We start from the raw sequence: 27,781 nt of genomic DNA, 5'->3' as shown, positions 1-27,781 counted from the left end.
TGAGGAAATTGTAGTTTTTTGAGCATTACATAGTAGTATTTGAACATTGTAGGAATACTTTACTCCATTATTATTGTAATTTTTAAAATGTAGATCTAGTACCATGAAAATTTTAACCTCCTTGTTGAGTTGAGGCGTTCAGGTAATATGAAAAAATCAAATCAAACCGAAGATCAACTCAAACTAAAGAAGAAAACTGATTTTGTTATGATTTTAATTTTAAAAATCGATAAATTTTGATTTGATTTTGGTTTTAAGTAAAAAATAATTGAAAATAAACTAAATTGACTATATAATTACATATCTAAAAATAATAATTTATATATATATATATATATATATATATATATATATATTTTGTGTAAATCATAAATTTTTTTACAGTACATATATTTTTTTTTTGTACAATTGATTTGTAATCTAGTCCTTTGTCTTAATAGTAATTTAGAAATTTGCTCTTACTTTCTAGTTGGATTTGTAGTCTTTGTTTTGATAAGTTCAAGAATATATTTCATATTAAAAATAATTTATCTTTAATTGGATCCATAAATTATTCATTAGTTTTTAATTCAAAATTCTCATCAATATATCTTGATAAATGATAGATTTTCTTAAAAAGTAATTGGCATGGTAGTATTATGCTAGATTATAGTCGGTTGAATATGTGTTTGACAATGTATTTAACATACCTTAAGAAAATTTAACAAAAAATTTAAACACCGAAAACCCAATAAAACCGACAAAAAGCGAATCGATGAAAATCGACTCAATTGCTTTGATTTGGTTTATATATTTAATAAATTGACTTAATTGGTTTGATTTTATAAACACTCCAACTGTCGAGGATAATATATCTTTTAATAAAAAAATTATAAAATACTCTCTGTCCCTCAAAAGATTGTCTTTTTAGTTCATTTTATCAGATTAACCGTATCGCTTAAACGGATCACATCATATTAGACTTTTATTAAAAAAAAAACTATAAAAGAGGGATTATATTTTGAACATGTTGTGGGTGAGATTTCTAAAATTCAAATCTTTCAAAGTTGATTATATTTTTTAAATTTGAATTTAAAAGAGGGATAACTCGTATAAAAAGGTTTTGAAAACTAAAAAGAAATAAATCTCCAATACAACTTGAAATAAAAGGAATATTATTTCCTCATAGGTGGGGCATGGTAAAAATAAATTAAAAAAATAGATTTGGGTAGCCATAGTGGAGAAAATGAACTAAAAAAACCAGAAAAGAAAAAAGAAAAAGAAAATTAGTGCCATCAATGGAGAGAGAGAGGGCACATAGCAGGTCTTACTGAAAATGCAAACAGATATAATGCTTTTGTTTAGAGCGCTATGCATTAAAATACAAACACGGGTATAACGCATTTATTTACCGCGCTATACCTTAACAGACAAAACTGACGTTAAAGTATAGCGTCCTTTAAAAGGGCGTTATATATAGAAAGGTTACCAATTTTGTTTTCCACCTATTTCGGCCTTTTGTGTCCAAAAGAACCGCACTTTGGTTCTGGACTCCTGCTCTTATTGACCTATTGTGACATTCCTCTCTCTCCTATTATTAACTGTATAATAGAAGTAAATCAAGTATGGATTTAGACCTGCAAACATTTTGACAATACTCCACTACATTACTGAGAATTATTAATAGGGCTATGGGCTACCACAAGCTAAAGATGTAAAGACATATTTATCAGACAGGATAAGACAAAAATAAACTATTCTTATTACGTATATGCAGAACTAAATTTGGGCTCAACTTGTTGACATCCTTTAACATAGTATTAGACCATTAGTTACCTTTTTTCTGTTTCTCACCGGTGTCTGATATGTGCTTTGGTGTACCGACTATCCCTGGTTCGGGTCGTGTAAGGCTCATTAAAGGAAAAATACTTCTTACCAAAATTTTTTGATATTAGGTCTCGAGTCCGAAACCTCAGGTTAACTAGTGACAACACTACCTTGCAAAAACTGAAATGGATAGAACAAACTTTTGTAGCCTAATGTTAAACTTGACCAGAATTCAGATTCCTAATAATTTGATGGGGAGGCATTAACAACCACCTCCAAACAAACCGACCCTGAACAAGTTTCCTCATGGCCATGTGATATATGGATTGACAGTTCAACATTTTTAATTTTTAATTTTTTTTTCTTTTATAAATTAATCGTTTCTACGAGTAAAATGATCTTTTATAAAGTCTGCTGATTTAATTTTTAACATGGGATTTCTTGCTTTTTTTCCCCCTTCAGTCAAAAAAGAAATTCGTGCCCTTTTGCTTTTCTGTTTTTTAGTTTATAGAAATACAATTTAGTCATGAATTTTTTTTTTTTAAAAAAAAGATTCTGAAAAAAGGTACCCTAATGAACATTTACAAGTTCACGAATGAAGTAGATGCAACAACAATAAACTTGGGTCAATGATACACGTTTTTTGAATAAAGAGTCAAGTAGAGGAGCAGTAGTTAGAAATTCAAATTGCCGTTAGAGTTAGTTAGAAGTTAGTTGGAGTTAGTTAGAATAACTAACTACTGTTGGTTAGAAGATCTGTTAGCAAAGTCAGTAGTAGAGAATCTATAGAAAGGGGATTCATTCAATTGTAATAGATATAAATACAATTGTCATGAACAATTACAATCATATATGAAATTACATTCTTCTATCTCAATCTCTCTGTAACTCTAACCATACCTGAATTTCTCGAAGTTCTTCCTGAATCAGCATTACGATCCTCGAGTTCAATCGAGCTCCTGCAATCGTATAACATTGGTATCAGAGCCACCCACCACCTTCCGTGCCCACCGTGGTGACGCCGATATTGCAGTGTTCGCCCGGGGCTAGAAAAGTCTAGCGCACAGCTGTTGGGACGACGGATGCGGAGCGTGGTGGTTTGTTATGGTACATTGCAAGGTATGAGACTTGATCTCACATCGGTATTGCAATATGCTGATGTGGGGTTTATATAGCCTTGGGCTCTCCCACCTTAATAACTAGCTTTTGGGGTGTGGTTCTTCCCGAGTTGTATTAATGGTATAAGAGCTCTCGATCCTTGGAATCATGGCGAAAGGCACACGATCGACGGGTAACTCAACTGAAGAACCAGCTGATCTGCGTGAATTGATGCAGAAATTAATCGCAGATGTTGGGGCTCTATCTAGAGAGGTCTCAAATCTGAAACGTCTGGACCAGACTGTTCTATAACTAAAAGAATAGTTGACTCATTCTGGAGAAAATCAAAGGGATAAGACTCTTATACAACATGAAGGCGAACCATCTGATGAAAGGTCACCAAGAGAAAAGAGTCCTGCCAATTATAACCATCACAACTCCAATTTCTCGAGGTGGTCGAGGATGGAATTCTTGAGGTCTAATGGGGAAGATCTGAAATCGTGGCTATTCAAAATTGAGCAGTTCTTCTCTATGGAGAAGGTTCCTGCTGAAGAAAGGATGGAGTTGGCTGCAATGCAGTTAGAAGGTAAAGCTATATAGTGGCATTTAGCATTTATGAGGTATAGACAATATTTCCAACCAGCTACATGGACTAAGTATGTGATGGAAATGGTAGAAAGATTTGGAGTTGACTTTGATGATCCTATGGAAGAGATCAAGAAGATCAGGCAAACAGGTATTGTCAAGGAATACCAAGTTGTTTTTGAAAGAAATCTCACAAGAGTTAACCTGTCACAAGAAAATGCCATCAGTTATTTTCTTGGTAGACTGAAACATGAGTTGAATATTGCAGTAAAACTCACCAATCCCACTACCTTATCCCAGGTGTACAAAACTACTAGGATGCAAAAGGCTTATTTAGCTGCTATTAGACAACCTTCTTCAGTCAGCTATGCACCAACCAGCATTAGAAGTCCCAGCATTAGTAAGGGGTTGTTCTACTTCTGCAATGAGAAGTATGTACTTGGGCATAAGTGTAAGAATGCCAAACAAATATATGTATTGGAGTTAGAGGAAATAGAGGAGGGACATGACACAGAGGAGGAGGGTGAACTGATACTACAGGAGGAAGAGTTCAAGCAACTAGAACCAGCTCAGCCCATAGAGCAGATGGAGATTTCTATCCATGCTCTAAATGGTTCTTTAGGCTACAAAACTCTGAAGGTGACCGGGTATCATGCTAAAAAGGCCTTGAACGTACTAATTGATACTGAGAGTTCACATAATTTCATAGATTCTGATTTGGTTCATCACTTGGGATGTAAGATCCGATCAACTACCCCTCAAATGGTGGCTGCTGCTAATGGAAATATGATGGTGGATAGAATGTGTACCATCACATGGTTGTTGCAAGGTGCTGAGTTTTCAGCAGAATTCTTACTACTACCACTAGGCTCCTGTGGAGTAGTATTAGGGGTACAATGGTTACTAACTCTGGGAGATATAAAAATGAGCTTCAGGAAGCTAACTATGGATTTTGGTACAGGGGAAGAAAGCATCTTCTAAGAGGAGCTGGCAACCAAGTCAAGGTTCAAGAAGCTCGAAAGATAGCCAAACATACAGGTAACACTTCTCAGTTATGCATGATTCAAGTAGTGTCTATGGAGAGTGCTGATGAATAATGGCATGCACTTAAGGCTAAAGAAGAACCTAAAAAAGATGTTAGGCTAAATCAATTATTATCTGAGTATTCTAAACTGTTTGAGGAACCTACTGAATTACCTCCTTCTAGAGGTGTATTTGAGCATAGAATTATGCTGCAAAGTGGTACTGAACATGTAAATAAAAGGCCCTATAGGTACCCTTCTGTGAAAAAGGATATCATTGAGGGCCTAGTACAACAGATGCTTGATCAAGGCATCATACAACCTAGTTGTAGTCCCTTTGCATCTCCGGTGGTCTTGGTGGGGGAAAAAGGATGGTACATGGAAAACTGTTTTCAAAACTCACTCGGGTCATTTTGAGTACCTGGTTATGCCTTTTGGCCTCTCAAATGCTCCTGCAACTTTCTAAGGATTAATGAACTCTATTTTTCACAAGTTTCTTAGGAAACATATGTTGGTTTTCTTTGTTGATATCCTAATCTACAGCAACACTATGGAAGATCATTTGATCCACTTAAGATCTGTCTTTGTGGAGATGATAAAGCATCAATTATTTGCTAAGAGGAGCAAGTGTTTCTTTAGAATCCACAAAATTGAATATCTAGGCCACTTTATTACAACTGAAGGAGTCTCTACTGATCCCCACAAAATAGAACCTGTGAGGAATTGGCATACACCAACCACGCTCAAATAATTGAGAGGATTCTTAGGCCTAGCTGGTTACTACATGAGGTTTATCAAGGGCTTTGGTGTTATTTGCAAACCATTAACTGAATTGACCAAGAAGAACAACTTCAAATGGTCACCAGTAGCTGATGCAGCCTTTGCAGAATTGAAGGTGGCACTTACTCAAGCCCCTGTCTTAGCTTTACCTGATGCCAGCAAGACATTCATTGTGGAGACTGATGCAAGTGGCTCTGGGATAGGGGCAGTGCTCATGCAAGAAGGGCATCCAATAGCCTTTATTAGCAAAACTCTATCACCTAGATATGCTGCCTTATCTGTCTATGATAGGGAGCTATTGGCTGTTGTTCATGCAGTTTCCAAATAGTCACAATACTTGCTGGGATAGAAGTTTATCATAAGGACTGATCAGAAGGCTCTGAAGTTCCTTATGGAGTAGAAACTGCACACTAATTCTCAACTGTTATGGTTAACAAAACTGATGCCTTTTGACTACTCTATAGAATACAAAAAGGGAGTAGAAAATAAAGTAGTTGATGCTCTTTCAAGGGTCACTGGTGCTGAACTATTAGCACTAATGCTATCACCTCATGACACTGATTTATTCCAAAACATAGTATCTAGTTGGAATTCAGATTCTGAGCTTAAGCAACTTATTGCAGAACTTCAACATAATCCTGCTGCTCATAAACAGTTCACCTAGACTCAAGACCAACTACGGAAGAGTGGGAGATTGGTGATTAGGAAAGTTTCAGAACTAAGGAGGGCAATCATGACAACTTGGTATGCTAGTCCTCAAGGTGGTCACTCAGGTGTTGAAGCTACATTAAGGAGGTTGGTGGCATTGTTCTACTGGAAAAATATGAGGAAAGACATAAAGGAATTTGTCCAGAAATGTGATGTATGTCAAAAGAACAAATCAGACTTGGCTGCTTATCGAGGCCTATTGCAACCATTATCTATACCAAATGTAGTTTGGTCACAGATCAGCATGAACTTCATTGATGGTTTGCCCAAGTCAAATGGATGTGAAGTAATCCTAGTAGTAGTAGACAGACTAAGCAAATGTGGCCACTTCATTCCACTCAAACACCCCTACACTGCTCAGTCAGTTGCTAAGGTTTTTCTTGACATAATAGTTAAGCTACATGGGATGCCTGATGCTATTACAAGTGATAGAGATGTTGTTTTCTTGAGTTCATTCTGGCAGGAGCTATTCACACTCCAAAGAGTACAACTGCACACCTCATCAGCCTATCACCCTCAATCTGATGGGGAGACTGAGGTTCTGAATAGAAGCCTTGAAACTTACTTGAGATGCTACTGTAGTGAGGATGCTACCAACTGGTTCTCCTATTTACCAATGGTTAAGTATTGGTACAACACTTTCTTCCATTCTGCCATTCAAACTACTCCTTATGAAGCATTGTATGGCAGACCACCCCCATTGCATTTACCGTATATACCAAGAGAATCAACTTCTGCTGAAGTTGACAACACATTGATCAATAGAGAGCTCAAACTATAGCTGCTTAAACATCATCTGAGAAGAGCACAACTTAGGATGAAGCAACAAGCAGACTCTCATAGAAGTGATAGACAATTTGAAGTTTGAGACTTGGTTTATTTGAAGGTCCAACCATACAAACAAGTAACCATTTCAAATCACTCCTCACATAAATTAGCTATAAAATTTTATGGTCCATTTCAGATGATTAAAAGAATTGGTCCAGTTGCCTATACTCTATTGCTACCTGCTGGGGTGAAAATTCATCCTACAATTCATGTTTTCTTACTGAAAGTGCCATGAAATGCCCTCACAAATCTCTTATCCCCCGGTTGTTGATTTGGCAAGCCCCTACTGCCCTGACTCTGAGTTGATTTTGCAAAGGAGGATGATTAAAAGAGGTAATAAGGCTGTTGCACATGTTTTAGTCAAATGGCAAGGATTGCATGCTGATGCTGCTACGTGGAAAATTGCTACTATTTTACAGACCAGATTCCTTTTCTTTGATCCTTGTGGGTAAGGATCTTCTATTGGAGGGGAGTATTGATACACGTTTTTGGAATAAAGAGTCAAGCAGATGAGCAGTAGTTATAAATTCAAATTGTCATTAGAGTTAGTTAGAAGTTAGTTGGAGTTAGTTAGAATAATTAACTACTGTTGGTTAGACGATCTGTTAGCAAAGTCAGTAGTAGAGAATCTATAGAAGGGGAATTCATTCAATTGTAATAGATATAAATACAATTATCATGAACAATTACAATCATATATGAAATTACATTCTTCTATCTCAATCTCTCTCCTTTCTTCTCTCCTCTTCTCTTCTTCTGTTACATTCTTCTGTAACAATTATATTCTTCTATAACTCTAACCATAGCTGAATTTCTCGAAGTTCTTCCTGAATCAGCATTACGATCCTCGAGTTCAATCGAGCTCCTGCAATCATATAACAATCAAAAGATGCATTTGACAGTAAATTCCTACTACTTCACAAGCTAACATTATTTTGTGAAAACATGAAACTACAAAAATTTGAATTGTCATTAAGGGTGTGTTTGGTATGACGGATTTTCCATTTTTCACTGTTTGGTTGCACAAAATAGTTTGAAAAATATATTCCTAGCTATCACATTTTCCTGAAATTGGAGGAAAATGATGTAGCTAGAAAAAGTTAGAAAAATATTTTTCAAAAACTCCACTTACCCTCACATCTAACCCCAACCCCGCCCTCTTCTCTCCCTACCCCACCTCTCCCACCCCCTCTCTCTAAAAAGGCTTTTTTTTCCCTTCAAATTTCAGTTTTTTTTCCGTCACCACCCACCCTCCTACCCAACGCAAAAAAAATTATTTTTTAAACTTTTTTTTTTGTATTTTCAAATTTTTGTTTTTTCGTTTTTCTGCACCACCCAACCCCCCGCACAAAAAAAAGTTTTTTAAAAAGTTTTTTTTTTACTTTTTTTTGTAATTTCAAATTTTTGCTTTTTCTTTTTTCTGCACCACCCACCCACCCCCAACCCGCACAAAAAAACGTTTTTTTTAACCTTTTTTTTGTAATTTTAAATTTTTATTTTTTTGTTTTTCTGCACATACCACGAAAAATATTTTTCGTTATACCAAATACACCCTAAGTTTGTTTTAGTTTCTGCAATGTTAACAGAATCTTTGATAGGTAAAGGAAGCATAAAAAAATAAGGTAAACATCTTCTTCTTTTTTCGTGCGAGAAGTAAGGACGTATCAATTGTACGAAGTTGCTTCTTAACATGTTCGTCTTTTTACTCGTTAGCGCTTGATCAATAAGATAGAAACAGTTTTTCTTGCTTGTTTAGTAGAGTTTAGCTTTTTAATAGGAATAGGTGTTTACTATGGCGGAACAATTTTTGTTCTTCATTTAAAACTACCAAGTGTCGGCTCGGGATTTCTGCCTTGTTATGAAATTTAAAATTGTCATTAAATTTGTTTTAGTTAAGGTCAAGTCAAAGAAGATTAAAGACAAAGACACAGCTAGTGAAAACGAAATGTAAAGAAAGAAGGGTGCAAGAGAGAAATTGTTAGGTGAACAAAAACAAAATGTTTCTATGCTTTATCTCTCCACTATTATAGTTTTGATTTGACATTTTGTCTCTTTCTCCTAACAATTGCTTAATATTTTTCATTTCATTTTGCTTTTCCAACTTTTGTTACTACCACTATTTTATGTTATTTTTTATTTGCCTTTAATCCATTTGGTTCCTTCTAATAAATGCTATAAATGTGCATTTTAGCTTTTGGTACGTTAACTTTTTTTTATTAAGGATTCTCAATTAGAAATTAGATAGAGTATTAACGGATTCGGATGAATCCAATATATTTTGCTTAGCATCCTTATTTATATTATAAAAACTTATCAAATATGTATAAATATTTACACAATAACTAAAATTAACTATGAATTCGATGATAAATTCAAAACACATGAACTTCAAATTTTGACTGCATATATCTTTTGCTTCGTGGTCTCCCAAAAAGGGCAAAATAATATTTTATCTAAAAATAAGGGGACAAAAATTATGGTGTAGCGACAATATTTAGCAAAAATAACTAGGCAAAAAATGTGGGCATTTTTTTGTTGACCAAATGAAACATAGCGCGTAGGAGAAAATAAATCTTGGTTATGATCTGATTTATTAATTTATAGCCATCACATGAAGCAATAAGAGGCAAGCAATCTACCATGCAAAATGGCTTTTGTCTCCTTAATTCCAGATATCACCATAGTTTTTTTCATTTAAATGATTATATTCAAAAAGTATCCGTGAAACTTCTGGATTCTCAATTATTTTTTAAAAGTCTCGCAATTAATTATCTGCATTTTATTCTAATCAAAATGGTATGATTTTGAAAGCAAAAGTGAATCCAAGATCTAAAGTCAATGCGTTCAGAATGAGTATGATCTAGTTAAATATTTACATTTGAAATATTTTTTCAGTTGAACTTACAAGATCATCCTAAATCCGCCTCCATTTGAATGGCACAGCTAAGGCTGTCCAACGGGACAGGCCGTCCCGTCCCGTCCCGTCCCGTTCCGTCCCACTTAATTCTAAATGGGATGGGCCCATGTTAAACGGGACACGGGATGGGACGGGATGGCCATTTCGTCCCGTTTGTCTCGTCCTATTTCGTCCCGTCTCGTCCCATCTTGTCCCGTCCCATCCCGTCCCATCCTGTCCCGTCCCGTCCCGTCCTGCCTGTCTCGCGTCCTATTTTTTTTGTGCATTATATACAAGAAACTTGTAATCCTGCTTTTCAAGGTTTTCCTAAGACCATGGTTAGAAATGATATTTTTAAATTTCAAACCGAATATTTTCAGCATATTCGCTGTGTAATGTTTCACTTAGATTGTAAAGTGTCTATCACATCTGATATAGGTCGTAGTCCTAATTGTTGTGATTATTTAACTGTTACATGTCATTGGGTTGATCATTACTGGAACATGCAAAAACGTATTATTGGTTATAAATTTGTTGATTCAAAACACAGTGGAGCATATATTGTAACTATTGTTCTACAAATTGTTGATTTTTATGGACTAATTGATAAAGCTTTAACTATCACCTTAGATAATACTTCTGTTAAGTGCTAACACAACTGCAACAACTAGCTTAATGAAATAATTGCAAAATTAATCCAACTTATGCACCGGCCATTAATAAAATGATTGCAAAATTTAAAAAGTATTTTTTCCCTATTCCCCAAGTTTATTTAATTTCTACTATACTTAACCCATCTTTAAAGTTAAGAGGTGCAAATGAACTTGTTCGTAAAATTTATGAGAATTTAGCAATTCAAGAAAATGAACAACCATCTCTCGAAGACTGCGAAGCTAACATATATTCTTATGTTAGATCAATGTTTGATAAATATAAATCTATGGAAACAACAAGTGGTGAAACTAGGGAAGAAGAAGAATACAATGAGATACTTAGCACCGAGAGCTATGACGGCATGGAACTCATGGAACATCAATCAACATTGCCAATTTCAGAACAATGTCCGAGAGAAAATATAGATAAGTTACAACGAAGTTATATAGGAGCTTACAAATATTAGTATGATAATTTGTAAGGCTACTAAGAGGCATAGTTTAAACAGAACCTTTCCTAAAAGGTGGCTGCGTAGATTAGGTGCTCTTCAAAAGAATTATATTTGTATGTGAGATTTGAAAGTTCTATTAATAAAATAAAAGGCTTTAAGCGTTTGAATTATTTTTATGAATTGTCTTACACTCTTACTTAGTTACTTAATGGCTTGAAATTATATTAAATAAATTATATTTCTATTATAAATTTATAATTACTAGAATATTTCATTACAAGTCTTTTATTTTAATATTTTATAATTCTTTACTTAGTTTCCTAATTTCCGTTTAATTTTTAAGTTTATTAAATAACTCAAAAAACTAGCTGTTGCAAACTTTAAAAACTTAGTCATTGTCAAAAGAATAGCGGTTTCCAAATTCAATGCTTAAATAATTTTTTCTTAAAACGGCACTTAAGGCCCGCGAACCCGTCCCGTCTCGTCCCGTTTGTTAGCGGGACGGGATGAGCCTATCGTCCGTCCCATCCCGTCTCGTCCCATTTATTAGATGGACGGGATGGGCCTACCGTTTCGTCCCGTTTCGTCCCGTCCCGCCACCGTCCCGGCTAAATATCGTCCCGTCCCATTCCGTCCCGTTGGACAGCCATAGGTACAACCGCCATAACATATCCTCTAGCAATATTGGTAGAAGTCTTTCATACAATAAAAACTTAAACGGTGGATTTAATTGAACCCGTCGAACATGCTCTAGATCCGCATCATCAAACTAATCCTTGTGTGTGGTAATAACATTGAATTAGTACATGAGAAAATATTAGAATGTCAAAGTATGTATTCTTAATTTCGTGTACCTTTCCTATTATTGAATGTCAAAATAAGGCTACAAAATTTCATTCAAAATCACATGCCAAAAGAATATTTTCAAACCATACAACCAAACATAGTAAAGTTTGAAGGTCCTTGGAGCTTTCTTGTCTCTCTAGTCAAATGATTAATTTCCAATTAACAGGTTGTCACCTTTAACACAAGCACTAATCTTTAGTTGTTTGGTTAATTATCTACCTAAAGAAGGGCCCAATTAATGACCTAATCCGCATGACTTGTGTCATTAGTCATTAACCCTTATATGATAACCCAACATGATTGATGTTTTTAACCATAAAAAATCATTTGGTCCTTGAAAAACAACGTATGGGAACTCTAATTTGTTCTATTTACTTAGTAGCTAGTAATTTATTAGTTCCTTGTTCTAGTTCCTATATACGGTACACTTTTCTATTACTTCTAATTTTACCCATAATAATGATAGCATTTAAAAAAATCTTGAAAAATAATTCGGAGAATTAGTAGTTAATGATAAGAGTAAAACGTGAAAAGAAAATTGCATTTCTCTTGATTTGCTAAAATGGACAAGTAAAAGTGAAAATATATTTTTAGTATAGTGGACAAGTAATAATTAGTGGAGAGAGTAGTAGGTAATTTTCTCCTTCATTAGTTCTTTCTTTATGTTTTTTTCTTAATTTAAATTAAATGGCGTTCGAGGAGAGAACAATATTGCAAGGAAAAAAATCATTAAGCCTAACTTAAAGGGCTTTTTCACTTTTAGCCCGCGCCAAAAATTATTTATATTTGGTAGTCGAAATAGTAAATAAAATTTGTATAATTTTTGTATATAACATACAGAATGTATATACATACAAAAAATATACATTTGCCGGCTATTATTTGAGAGTGGCGATACAACGTCATTTTCCCTAACTTAAACAGTTGTTGTGCTAACTTACCTCTTGAACCATCTAACAAAAGACACATGTCATATTATTGTTGGTTTAGTATAAACATCAGGTGCAGGTAAATTGATATTTTATATGTCAATGCCACACAAGAGGGAGGTGATTTGTGTGGTATCCAATTTTTGCGTGCACTGATTATATAAGTACCTGATTCTTCTAAGTGTTCCTTAACCTACTATTGCTGAAATAGTAAATGCGGAAAGTAAAGAACACAAGTATTTTTATGTGGAAAACACCCGGCTCAAAAGGTGAAAAAACCACGACCTATTACTCAGTAGGATTTTTTCCAACACTTTACTAAATCACTGAGCCAAAATAGCATTTACAAAAACTCTTTGTAAACCTAAGGATTACCTCTAATCCCGTTGTGGCAACCAACCTCTAACTGTTGCGACAACTTCAAGTTAACTCTAAAATACTCCGAGTACCTATTACAATTGCTTTTAGATAAAGCTGAAAGGTACAATTTGAAAACCACCTACTACAATTGAACTAGAATAAAAGACAGACACTTGGAATTGGTTCTTTTATCTTGTTCATGTAGCTTCAGGTTCGCACACTTGAATCACACAAGAATTGCTTGCAAAATACCTTGCTATTTTGCTCCCAACTCACGTATAACTTCTGCTTTGGTGTATGTCTGTAGAATGAGAACATCCTGCAATATATAGAGTTCGTAGAATAAGAAATAACTAGAGTTCTAATGCTACTCTTCCTTGGTGGAAGAGGTCTAGTTATCCTGAAATTCTAACTCCTCCCTTATCTTGGATAGTGTTCTCTTTGAGTAAGGAGACCTTCTCCTTATCAATTATGCAACCTTTTCGATCAGGAGATATCAAATATAACAAGTTAAGCTTATCTCCTTCACGTGCTTTCCTCATGCTCGAATCTGTCCGTATCTGTGTACACAGGGGATGGACCCGGTTCATGCCTGAGCTTCCTTTGTCAATCTTCAAAACAAAACTTCACCTGGGCCAACAAATTCCCCTATTTTGATGATGACAAACTCTGTACTTTTCAGCTTAGGCCCTGTTTCAACTCATCTCAACATCAACACAATGTTAGAATATTTTATCTTTTTAAAGTCACTTATCATCAAGGACCAGGTTCATTAGGTTATAAACATCACTGTCCAAAGTGAAAGCATAACCTTTTTTCCCTTTTTGGCATCATCGAAAAGTTGCATAATAATTTTAGATAACCAGATTTTAAATAGAAATTACTCATGGCCAGTGGGGCTACTTCACATGCAATCATGGAGTCAAATATCATCGATCAATCTAAGGATATTAGCCATCTAAGAAATATTAACAAACAGTTAGAGCAAGAGTAGTGAATTCATTGATTGATAAGATCCTACCACAAAGCATAAGAAAAAATAAAAATACTGGATCATGAGCAAAAGAAGCAAAGAAATATCCCAAATTGGGTCACTGGTTGATCTACACTAGGCTAGGAAGCTTAAGGCTGGGAAGGAGTAGGTTCTTGATTTTTGGTTTGGAGCAGTTTTAGCATATCCTGAAGAATGCCATCATTCTTCTCCTTTTCTTTTGCCAGCTCAGCTCTGAGAGTATCTCTCTCAGTCTCCACCTCTGCCAACCTCTTCTTCAACCTATTAATCTCAGCATCCTTAGACCCACTTTCTTGCACCAAGGCTCGCACTTTGCTGTTCACTGGTACCTTTTTGGATAAACCAGGTTCTTTGGGAGTGGTTTGGACTTCATAGTCACAAGCAATTAGAGTGTTTGCCCCAAAATGATCCTTGCTTGTACCAACTTTCCATTTCTTGATGGGTACCTTGAAGTGTGCAAATACAGCCGTGAGAATAAAGCCATATGGTATGGCGTGAGTCTTGGTGCCATTTAGAACCCTGTCAAGAAGCTGGATGATAAATCCAAGCCAATTGATTTGCCTCCTACTGTCTAAACATTCCATGAGGACCAGGTCCATGAATGTGGCAATGTGCCTTCTTTCCTGCCTTGGCAACACACATTTGTTAACAAATTTGAATGACACTTTGTGGGGTGGCTTCATCTCATTTTTGTAAATAGCCTTGGGTTCAAGATCCTCTTCATTGTCACCAAACTTCCTAGTAATGGCAAGGGCAGTAGGGAGATTCTCTAGATTTGGCCATTTAGGCTTCTTATAATCATTATACCATTGAGCAGGTATACCTAAGATCTCTCCAAATTCTTTGTCATCAAAACTCACTTTCACCCCCTTTACCACACTGGTGACCCTACCATTTTTGATCTCACGATTTGCCATGAACTCCACAATTTTAGTCCTGACCAGCTTTCCATCCATCTGAAGAACCATGTCCTTCCATCCTTGTAATTGTAACTTCTCCAGCAGCAGTAACATACATTCCTCCTCCAAGTCCCTGAGGAGTCTGCCTTTCAAGATGGTTCTCTTCCCAAACTTAACCATCTTATCCTTCTCAGCATCATAATCTTCTTCTTCTTTATCCTCTCCACTCCATTCTTCTTCCTCCACAATTTTTACTTTTCTTGATTTCACAACAGACCTGGTTCTTTTAGCCAAAGTGGATGGTTCAGCGGACTTTGACTTTGAAACAGACTTCTTTGTGGAAGTCTTGTCTTTCTTAGATTTAGGAGTCATAACCTCCACTTCTTCTGTCTCATCTTCATCCCGAAGGACCAGGTCCATCTCATCAATTTCCACAGCCTCAATAGGCTCAACCACCTTCTTCTTTCCCTTAGCAGCAACTTATCTCTTACTTTCTTCTAAGGCCTTCTCCAGTTCAGCCTCACTCTGCTTCTTCTGACTCCTTGTAGCTATTCCTCTTGCGGGAGGAATTTCTACAGGGATAGAAGAGGCAACCTTTCTTTTCTTGTTTTCCCTAGCAGTGCTAGGGGTTTTAACTCCTGAACTTCCTTTCTTCTTGGGATTGTAACTGTCAGTCACCCTTTTCAGTAGGTATACGAGGGTTTCCTGTTCAGATGGAACAGGTTCATCAACATTCTTCCCTATTCGAACCAACCCCTCAGCAGCTTCTCCAGACCCACTTCCCCCTATTTCTCTCACACTTTCCTTTTCTCCAGCAGATTCCTCACTTTAAACTACCATAACACCTAATTCTTTAGTTAGGCTAACAGGAGTGGGTGAAAAATCAACCACTCCTTTTCCCGTACCCCTCACAGCAGTTCGAGCACCCTCACTCTCTTTTTCTTTTCTATTTTTATTTTTACCACCAACCTTTCTAGACTCAGTAGTTTCAACACCTGCTACAGTTCCTACCAGAACAAACCTAGTCTCCAGATTTATAGCAATCTCAGAAATAATTTGAGGAGTAACTTTAGGGCCAGAAGTTACCTGCTCTGTTTCAGAAGAAACCGTTTCTTCCCCCTCAGTAGCAGACTTGAATGATTCATCAGATTTCTGGGGTTCTTCTTCCCTACCCGCTTTTAATCTTTCATTTATTTTCTTGATCTGCTCTCCACTAGCAACAACCTTGCGAGCTATCATTTTACCCTACTTTTCTTAGAGGTTGGCGAAGGGTTGATAGATGGTGTGGATGTGATTTTCTTGTGTGGTGATGAAGGATTCTCAGAGGTGTTAGCCATTTCTGTGCTTGGGAATTTTTGGGAAAAATGGGTTTGTGTGTGTTTTGGAAGATGAGAGAAGAGAGAAATTCTTGACGGCTTGAGAATTGAGAAGTGAGGAAGCAACTGAGGCCTAATCAATTTAAAGTGGAGGTCTTTGATTGGGTAACGACAGCCTTTACAGAAGTCTAATCAAACTGAAATTCAGTTTGAAAAGACGTTGAAGAGTGTCCCTAGAATTTAGGCACTTAATGTGGTTTGGACTCTGTTTGAATGAAACCGGTCCATTTCGTAACTGATAAGATCGAGGGGTTTAGGATTGAATGGGACTCTCCTTTTGATCAAAATACAAATATTATCATTACAAATTATGCAGAGTGGAGAATACGTACCAAGTAATCTTGATGAACCAGGTTCTTCACTGAGAAATCTCTTGTATAAGTCTGAATTTTTCAAGAAAATAGAGATAATATCATTAGAGATTAATGAGTTATTTTAGCACATGGCACAAGAGTATACTGATGAAAGTATGAGACTGAGCAAAATCTAATCTAATTATGTACAAAATTTACAGATTTTCTAACCAATTTTATTTTTTTTTCATTATGAATTTGAACTGGTCCTTTTAGGTGATCTTAATCATCCCTAATTCTAACATGTTCCTTTCAAAGTGATCTCTACTTAGAGATTTTGTGAAGATGTCATCTATTTGCTTGTCAGTAGCACAAAACTCCACAGAAATCAAACCATTTTCATAGTTATCAAAGTGATGCCTCATATCTATGTGCTTAGTCATTTTGTGATGAACCGGGTTCTTGGTCATACTAATTGCGCTAGTGTTATCACAAAAGATGGGGATACAACCTACATCAATCCCAAAGTCCATTAATTGTTGTTTGATCCATAGCAATTGAGCACAATATGAAACAACATCAACAAACTCAGCTTCATCAGTAGATAAGGCCACATAATTTTGCTTTTTGGTGGCCCAAGACACAAGACATGAGCCAAAAAAGTGTGACATACCTGAGATGCTCTTTCTATCCACAAGAAAACCTGCATAATCAGCATCAACATATCCCACTAGATTGAAATTACTACCTTTCGGATACCATAGACACAGGTCAATGGTGCCTTTTAGGTATCTCAAGATCCTCTTGACAACAGTCAAGTGAGACTCCTTTGGATTTGCCTGAAATCTAGCATAAAGGCCTACACTGAAAATAATGTCAGGTCTGCTAGCAGTGAGATACAATAAAGAGCCAATCATTCCCCTATACAACTTCTGATCAACAGATGAACCAGGTTCATCTATATCCAATTTGTGGTTGTTGCTATAGGAGTGTCAATTTCTTTGGAATCTTCCATTTTAAACCTTTTAAGCAACTCGTTCACATACTTCTACTGATGGATCATAGTTCCATTTGAGTTCTGTTTAATTTGTAAGCCTAAAAAGAAATTAAGCTCACCCATTATACTCATTTCAAATTCACTTCCCATTAGTTTAGCAAATTCTTTACTTAACTTATCAGTAGTTGCTCCAAAGATTATATCATCAACGTATATCTGAACTACCAAAAGATCTTTACCTTTTTCTTTCAAGAATAAAATATTGTCAATTTTACCTCTCTTGTAGCCATGCTCAAGCAAAATTTTTGATAATCTTTCATACCATGCTCTTGGAGCCTGCTTGATCCCATAAAGTGCCTTGTCAAGCTTGTACACATGATCAGGACATTCCTTGCTTTCAAAGACCGGATGTTGCTTGACAAACACTTCTTCCTTTAGATAGCAATTGAGGAAGGCGCTCTTGACATCCATTTGATGGAGAGTGAATTCTATGTAAGCAGCAAAGGCTATAAGGAGTCTAATTGCTTTCAATCTTGCAGCTGGAGTAAAAGTTTCATCATAGTTTATGCCCTCCTCTTGACTATATCCTTGAACCACCAATCTTGCCTTGTTCCTTGTAACTGTTCCATCTTCATCAAGTTTGTTTCTGAAGACCCATTTAGTGTCAATTACTGATCTGTCCTTGGGTCTTGGTACCAGATTTCAAACTTGACTTCTCTCAAATTGGTTGAGTTCATCTTGCATTGCATTCACCTAGTCTGCATCCTGCAAAGCCTCAACAATATTTTTAGGTTCAATAAGAGATAGAAAAGTATAAAAAGCACAAAGATTCTTCAAAGAAGAACTGGTTTTGATTCCAGAGGTTGGATCAGTAATTATGTTCTCAATGGGATGAGAACTTTGGTACTTATAAGGTTTCATAACTAGTTGGTTTCCCTTAGATGTTCCTTCAGTGTTTTGTTACTGAGGAACAAGTTCATGGACAGGTTCCCTCAGGGTTTGAGGATCAGTTCTTCTTTGTTCAGTTCCCCCTGTTAGGTTGCCTTGGGTAGAAGGACCTGTTCCATCACCTGTTTCTTCCTTTGGTGCAGCTTCAGTCTGGGCTGTGGTTTCATTTGAGTTTCTAACCAGCCCAATTGCTTCATCATCATGTTCCTGTATCTCATAAAGAATGTTAGTTTCATCAAAAACTACATGTACACTTTCTTCTACACATATAGTTCTTTTGTTATAAATCTTGTAAGATTTACTATGTGAAGAATATCCCAAAAATACCCCCTTATCACTTCTGGGATCAAACTTACCTAGGGATTCTTTACCATTATTGTGCACAAAGCACTTGCATCCAAATGCCCTAAGATGGAATGTGTTTGGCTTTCTCCCTTTTAAGTAACTCATAGGGAGTCTTCTCTACAAGAGGTCTAGTCATGCACCTATTTATGATGTAACATGCAGTGTTCACAGCTTCTGCCCAGAAACTATGAGGCGGTTTACTAGAAAGAAGCATAGTCCTAGCCATAACCTCAAGTATCCTATTCTTTCTTTCAACTACTCTATTTTGTTGTGGAGTCCTAGGAGTAGAAAAGTTATGATCTATGCCATGTTCATCACAAAATTCAGCAAATTTAGTATTCTCAAATTCAGTACCATGATCAGACCTAATTGATGCAAGTTGATTACCTAGTTGTTTCTGAGTTTTTCTAACAAACAAAGTGAACATGTCAAATGCTTCATCTTTAGATGTTAAAAACAATATCCAAGTAAACCTAGAGTAATCATCAACAAGCACCATCACATATCTCTTACCACCTCTGCTTAATGTTCTCATTGGTCCACAAAGATCCATGTGGACCAGTTCCATTGTCCTGGTGGTGCTTACCACTTTCTTGATTTTAAAAGAGGATCTTACCTGCTTCTCCCTTGCACAAGCCTCACAAACCTTATCTTCCTTGAACTTAATGTTAGAGAGTCCTGTCACCAAGTCCTTGGAGACAAGTTTGTTGAGTTGACTTAGAGTAGCCCAAGTCTCTTATGCCAAAGGACGGGATCATTATCTAACACACTTAAGCAAGTGAGTTCATTTTCTGAATCAAATAACAATTAATGATCTCACCTTTCTTCCTATTTCCAAAGGAGACATTACCTCCTTTAAGGTCCTCAAGTGAAAGGAACTGGTTCTTGTTTCCTATCATATGCTTTGAGCAGCCACTATCCATGTACCATATTTGACTACTCTCCTTGACTTGGACCTGCAAAAAGAAATCAGGGGTTAGTCTTAAGAACTCAAACTAGTTTGGGTCCCTTTCTATAGGCAAAAGGATGAGTTAAATTCTTTTTAGCCCAAGCCTATTTTTCCCTTGAATAAATTCTTTGTTCTTTTGACTTGCCTTTTATTTTGCAGTGCATTCACTTTTATAGTGACATGTTTTACCATAGTGTGTGCAAATCTTGTTCTCAAAAAATGTGAGGTACTTGCTTTTAGGATCCCATTTAGGTATCAGGTTCCCAAAGCCGAGTCCTCTTCTGTTGCTACTATGATGTTCCTATAGCCATGAAAGTGCATCGGAGGACCTGTTCCATTTATAAGTTCTGTCTAGCTCATGCTTGACCTTGCTTAAATCCTCTTTTAGGATTCTTACCTGCTCATCTCTTTTATACAACTCATCTTTCATTTTTCCTATATTTTCTTCTAGGGTGAGTTGTGTGATCCGATGTCTTTTTACTTGTTCCTAATTTCAGTTTTAGATTTTCAGATCTAAACTCTAGGACAGTTGAGTCAAGTGCATGAACCTGGTTTTTCAAGACAATATTTTCACTTACAGTTTCACTAACCCTAAGTTCCAGATTTTTGCACTTAGCCTTCAAAATCACATATTCTTTAGACAACTGTTCCTTTTCATTGTTTACATCCTCAGATTCATCAATTAGTTCTAGAAGTAACTCAGATAACCTTTCTTTAGACAACAATTTAATCTTGTCTTTGAGATGAACTACACTTACCTCAGTTTCCTCATCAGATTCTCCAATGGCCATAAGTGCTTGTTCATCCCCATCATTATCATCTGAGCTTTCTCCCCAAGCTGCGACCATAGCCTTGGTTGATCCTTTGCTTTTCTTGGGTTGAACCTGTTCCTTCTTCCTGTTCCTTCGTTCAGCTCTTTCCTTCTTCCATTCAATTTCCCATTGGGGATAATTTTTGATGTGGTGATCAGTCTTTCCACACTTGTAGCATCTATAATTGGTTTGCTTCTCAGGAACTTTTGATTTACTATAGCTTCTACTTCTTGAAGGACCCTTTCCTCTCCTCAAGTACTTCTTGAAATCCTTGGTGATCATAGTCATTTCATCATCTTCTAGATCAGAACCTTCAGTGATTCTGAGTGCCAGGATCCTTTCCTTCTTAGGTACATCCATTTTCATGGTTTGTCTCCTAAGTTCATAATCAGTGAGATTTTCAATTAATTCATCCAGTGGGAGGCTGGCAATGTTCTTTGATTCCTGAATGTCAGTAATTTTGCTCTCCCAAGTAACAGGCAGAACCCTTGTCAATATTTTCTCGACTCTATCTTCTTCAGAAATAATCCTTCCAAGAGACTTTAGTTCATTTGTCAATGTAGTGAACCTTGTGTATATCTCTTGAATGGTTTCTCCTTCCTCCATAGTAAAGTTCTCATATTGAGAATACAGTAGAGTTCCTCTGGACCTTTTCACCTGAGGTGTTCCGTCGTGAGCCACTTGCAGAGTGTCTCAGATTTTCTTGGCAGTGGTACAACTTTGGATTCTGCTATACTCATCTGGACCAAGTCCACAAACAAGCCATTTCTTGGCTTTGGCATTCTTCTCCCATTTCTTCAAGTCCTCAGTTGTGCAATCTGCTCTTGTCTTTGGTACCTCTACTCCTTCAGCATTTATCTTCATGGTAGCCAGTGGGCCATTTGTGACAATGTCCCATAGTTCATAGTTTTCTCCTATGATGTGATCTCTCATCCTATTTTTTCACTAGGAGTAGTACTGGCCGTTAAAGAGTAATGGCCTAGCAGTGGATTACTCTTCCCAATTTTGCAGGTGGTACACTCATCTTGATCTTCTCCTAAGGTATTAGCCTCTTTTAGGGTAACCTGCTCAGATACCAATTGATATTTTATATGTCAATGCCATACAAGGGGGGATGGGAGGGAGTGATTTGTGTGGTATCCAATTTTCGCGTGCACTGATTATAGAAGGACCTGGTTCTTCTAAGTTTTCCTTAACCTACTGTTACTGAAATATTAAATGCGAAAAGTAAAGAACACAAGTATTTTTACGTGGAAAATACCCAGCTCAAAAGGTGAAAAAATCACGACCTACTACTCAGTAGGATTTTCTCCAATACTTCGCTAAATCACTTAGCCAAAACAATATTTACAAAAACTCTTTGTAAACCTAAAGATTACCTCTAATCCCGTTGTGACATCCAGCCTCTAACTGTTGCGACAACTTCAAGTTAACTCTAACTTGAATACTCAGAGTACCTATTATAATTTTTCCGGATAAAGCTGAAAGGTACAATTTAAAAACTACCTACTATAATTGAACTAGAATAAAAGACAAACACTTGGAACTGATTCTTCTATCTGGTTCATGTAGCTTTAGGTTCGCACACTTGAATCACACAAGAATAGCTTGCAAAATGCCTTACTATTTTGCTCTCAACTCACGTTTAACTTCTGCTTTTGTGTGTGTCTATAGAATGAGAACATCCTGCAATATACAGAGTTAGTAGAATAAGAAATAACTATAGTTCTAATGCTACTCTTCCTTGGTGGAAGAGTTCTAGTTATCCTCAACTTCTAACTCCTCCCTTATCTTGGATAGTGTTCTCTTTGAGTAAGGAATCCTTCTCCTTAACAATTATGTAATCTTTTCGATCAGGAGATATCAGATATAACAAGTTAAGCTTATCTCCTTCACGTGCATTCCTCATGCTCGAATCTGCCCGTGTCTGTGTACACAGGGGATGGACCTGGTTCATGAGCTTCCTTTGTCAATCTTCAAAACAAAACTTAACTTGGCCAACATAAATTCATTATCTAACCACACTAATTTGAGTCGATCTCACTGAACCCTTGTTTCACCATGTTCAAGCCAAGGTTATAGAGTAGGATACGGCGATTCTCTATTTTAAACATACAAGTCAGAAATATTTTAAGCCAGCTTATAATGACTAATAATCATTATATTATTATTAGAGTACAAAAATTACGTGATGGGGTAGTTAGAAACTCAAATCATGTTTGTTTTTTGAGTTACTCAAAGAAAGTTTTTAGTGCTTAAAGTGATATCGAAAAGGATATTGTCTCAACTGTGTAATATCATGAACTAACTTGTTATAATATATTAAATTATATTACAACGAATCATCGATAATATAAAAAAATATTTATACCGATGTTCGTGTATATAAATTACCTCCAAAACGGAAATGAATAATTTCAATAGTTGTATCAATTAATGCAAATGCGTATATAAGGCAAAAAATTTCAGTGTCCCGCAATATGCCAACTTATGAGTTGAGTTTATGTCAAACGCGTATATAAGCCAAAAATTTAAACAGAAAGAGTAAAGGAAAATAAGTATATTTAATCTTTCCTCGTCATATTCGAAAGAAAAGCATTATCCACAAGTTCCATTTCATGCTCTTTGGAAGAAAATGACAAGAAACTTTTTCAAAGACTCAATCAATAATCCTATCTTATAGCCAACACCACCCAAAAAAAAAAACAGCCAAGAAAAAAAAAGGAAAAAAGAAAGAAGAAGAAAAAACAAATATATCCAATCAAATGGTCTTTGTTTTCATTTGTAACAATCGAATTTCAGACGAAAAATAGATACTTTAATCCTGTTGTTATAATTATATGATTTAGTTTAGTGTGACATATTTATAGTAAATATCATAAAAGAGAGGTCAAATTTTGAAAATGAAAATTATTTTTTCAAATATATATGATATTTAATGATTAAAATTATTTTTTAAAAATATATATGATATTAAGGAAAATGAAATGCTATTATGACACAGACTGAAAGAGAAATTTTAAAATTAAAATAATAATAAATTGGGGCACACAGAGTTAGATATTTTGGAATAATTTCTAGAATTGTGCCAAGGACAAATCCTCTTTAATTCCTTCGTATACGCAAAGGTCACTATTGTGTATACATTCGGCTCAAATGTCACTGTGTGTAAAGAAACTACATATATATATATATATATATATATATATATATATATATATATATTTTAAATTTCGTGGGAACTTAAGTCGAGAATAAAAATGTTAATATTGTAATATCCCAACTTCTTAAGTACATTGTATCCATGAAAAACGAGTTTTATGAATGAGCAACTTTCTCTTTCAATGTCCATAAAATAAAATTCCTTTTTTCTAAATATGTGTTTGTCCAGGAAATTTTGCAAGTTTTTGAAAAATTTCGAGTTTTTGAAAAACCAAAAAACCACTTTTTCAAAATTTTGAGAAATGTTTTTTCCCCCACTCACAAAACTGTAACATTATTTCAGGTGAAATGTATGTCCAAACATAATTTCAAATTCTAAATTTCATTTTTCAACTTAACTTTAAATACTACTTTTTTTCAAAAATTACAATTTTTATGTTTAAATTTTTTATTTTATTCTTTTTCTACGTGATTTTATAATCACACAAATATAATACTTGTAACATATTAAAGATAATGCAATACTTGATCAGCTATAGCAACTCTTTTTGCTCCAATTATCTTTTATTATCTTATTGTTATTCCTGTTTCTTTTTTTGTGGCTTCTACACTATTTCAATACTCTCGTGATTATGCTATCAGCGGAGGGTTTAAAAGAAATAATTTTTATCTTCGTCAGATAGAGGTAAAATCTGTGTTACAAGTATATACGGAGTAGTAATTAAACCGAAGGATCCTCTAATTGGGGTGAGATTAAACTAGAAAAATAGAGTAAAGTCAACCAATATCAAAGAAACAAAAAGGGTGTTTTAGTAAATCGAAACCTACGACGACAAACTCACAGAGCTACATCCTACAACTCTAAACACTGTATACTACTTATATTAGTCTGTTTCTTAGTTTTGCTGTTCCAGCAACTCCTTTTTCTTTCTTTTGCTGTCTTCTTCTTGCCTGTGTCTCCTTCACGCGCATGAAACAATTTTGTTACAGTCTACTGTGTAAGAAAAAAGCTTCTGTTGGACCCACTTCATGACGATGTTGACGTGTCGTTCTCTGAATGCTTCGACCAGTTGTTTTTTATTTTTTTTTATTATTATTCATTTATTTGCATAATAACTAAAGGGGTCGGTACAGAAAGCATCACACATTCACATAGGATACGGAGAAAGCCACACTCCAAATAGGGACATATGTATCTTGTTGCACGCGATGTCACAGGACACCTCTTTGCACTGATAATGCAAGGTAGAATTCACGCATCCCCCAAAGGATATGATATAAACAGCCTAACGTAATACAAGCTAGTATTCACACAGGGTTAGAGGAAGCGACGTACCCAAAGGGTATGATATAAACAGTTTACGATTTGAACCTTTGAACTATAGGTCGAACGGAAATATCTTTACCGTTTTTACATGACTCCGTATTTATTTATATATTAATGTAGTACATATTATTTGTATAAATATAATATGAAAACAAAAAATAACTTGTCAGATATAGCTGTAATGGACCCTCATGGTTTTTGGTTACACGGTTAACGAGGAGATCTAATAAATCGGAGGAAGTGAAGACAAGTTTTACGAATTACGATTTGGATTTTGTGTGCGGCGGAGGAGGGGTAGTTTTGGTATTTCAGTTAGTTGTTATTTGGGGCTAGGGTAGTGTGTCAATTTATCCTTGGAATGATTTTTTGGCAGGGGTTTGTGGGGAAAATCGAAATTTCAACATTGAGTGGATGTTGTTTATTTCGAATTATTTTTATGTTGTAGCTTTCCATTTTTTTCTTGTTTTTTTATTTGAATATCTAGGATGGAGTTGAGTAAAATAAAATCTTTTGGGGGGCAATAACAAATATTTGGTTAATCATGAATGAGTTTATGACTTTTCCAAGTTGGATCAATCAATAAATAATGTAAATTGAAATTAAATAATAGAATGGATAATATGTTAGAGTCGAGAAATTAAATTTATTATATACTCCTATTTATTTTGTTGGATTATAATTGTGTTTAGTAAAATTACTTGTTGATATGTTAAGTTACTTAAGCTTTTTCTTCGATATTTATTGTATCTATATTTTTAATTTTTTTTTAATCATTTGAATATTCATATTTACTAATCTGATTAATCATAATTTACACTACCCATCAAATTTCTTAGATTTAACTTGTTGGATAAAAGTATTCAATAAGATTCAACTAGTTGTAGCTTTTGTTGCGTACAACTTCACTTATAGAATAATCTAGTAATATATAATAATACTATCCATAATTATGTTGATAAGAATACAAGTTTTAGTAACATTTCTTATTACGGCAAGTGGACTTTATGATTGGTTGGGGTTATATACACCAAAAAAATTCTTAACATGGTAGGGTCTGTAATTAATCAGTCATTGATCACTCTTTAATCCAATCCATAAATTCAAGAAAATGTCACTAAAAAAATCTAAATATTAAACCCCATCTTCACCAATTCTACACGCTAAAATTATCATTCTCTAGTAATTAAGAAAAAAGTGAAAAAATCAATAGAAAAATAAAAACATACTTCAAATGATACCATAAGCAAAAAATTAAAGTCACTACAAATTATAAAACTATAGCAATCAAAACCCTTTTTAAAAAATAAAAATAAAATTAACGTGTCAATCTTTCTTGGAAGAATAACTATAATGGTGGGTCCAAGTATAAGCATAACAACATCTTTTAATTTTAAGGCTAAGGGAATAATAGCTTTACATGGCCCATTAATGAAAACATATAGTAGTAGATTACTACATTGATTAACAAAAGGATAAAACAAATGTATTACCACTATTTCACCACTTTATACAAAAGTAACAATCAAGTTTATATCTTCCAATGAAATGGTAAGAAATGGGCTCAATGAAGGTGGCAGAGTCACGATTTTTATTAAGGGATTAAAAAATAAAAAAATACGGAGAAGCCAAACGGATTTTATATATATATATATATATATATATATATATATATATATATATATATATATATATATATATATATTCACATAACTAGTCCTTTTACCTTATATATACGGTATAATTTTCCGACAAAGGGGTCCGATGAACTTCCATTGCCACTGAGTGGGACCCATACTTGAAGTCTTACGTGAGCAACTATATAAAAAAAAAAGATGCTCTTGTTTCACCAATATTGACAAATAGATAATGGTTCCATGTTTTAAATGTTTAATCATGAAATTAAGGGTTAATTAAGGGAGTTGCATTTAGTTGGCTGGTCTATTTAGATTTGCCAAGTGGCAAAAATTATCACAACTAACATGTTTACGTAAGAAATATAATAATAGCACAGTAATTATTTTGGCTTATTAACTTTCAATTACTATGTGAAGTGGATGATATTCTAAACTTGGCTAAGTATTTTCAATCATTTAAGGGTTGTTGCCCAATGACATCTACTTACCAATCCGTAGCTTACGTTGGTAATACTTTACTCATTCTGTTGTATTATTTCTTTAAATAAAATATTTATGTTGATTGTTACTTAAATTCTTGTGTATCGTATTGCTAAAAAGTGTCATTTTACATAACAGTCAATTTGGTATGGTCGCATCGTTAACTTATTTTTTTCATCCCTTTCTTATTATTAAATAATTATATTTTATCCTTTACCTTACCTTACCTTACCTTATCGTATCCTACTTTTTATTTGTAATATTGTAAGTTTGTTCTTTATATTACTGGTGCGTGACATCATGAAACGACAACAAATAATAAATTCTATTCAAATGTTATATTTATTAAAATAATATAGTACAATATAACTTGAAATAATATGTAACAGTGTCCAAACAAACTATTAAGCTTTGAAGATACGCAAAAGAGACAATAAATTATAAGTAGAATTTTGAATAAAAAATAGTTGTTTTGGAAGAGCTTTCCCAAATTTGAGAATTAATAAGCGTATAATTTCGTAATATTATTTATTTGTGAACTTATAATTCTATAACAGAATAGATGCTCATCATCCTTGTTGCTT

Source organism: Nicotiana tomentosiformis, chromosome 7 (assembly GCF_000390325.3).
Source record: "Nicotiana tomentosiformis chromosome 7, ASM39032v3, whole genome shotgun sequence".
In the NCBI taxonomy this organism is placed as follows: Eukaryota; Viridiplantae; Streptophyta; class Magnoliopsida; order Solanales; family Solanaceae; genus Nicotiana; species Nicotiana tomentosiformis.
The sequence above is the reverse complement of the archived record's forward strand: the minus strand, read 5'-3'. Positions refer to the sequence as shown.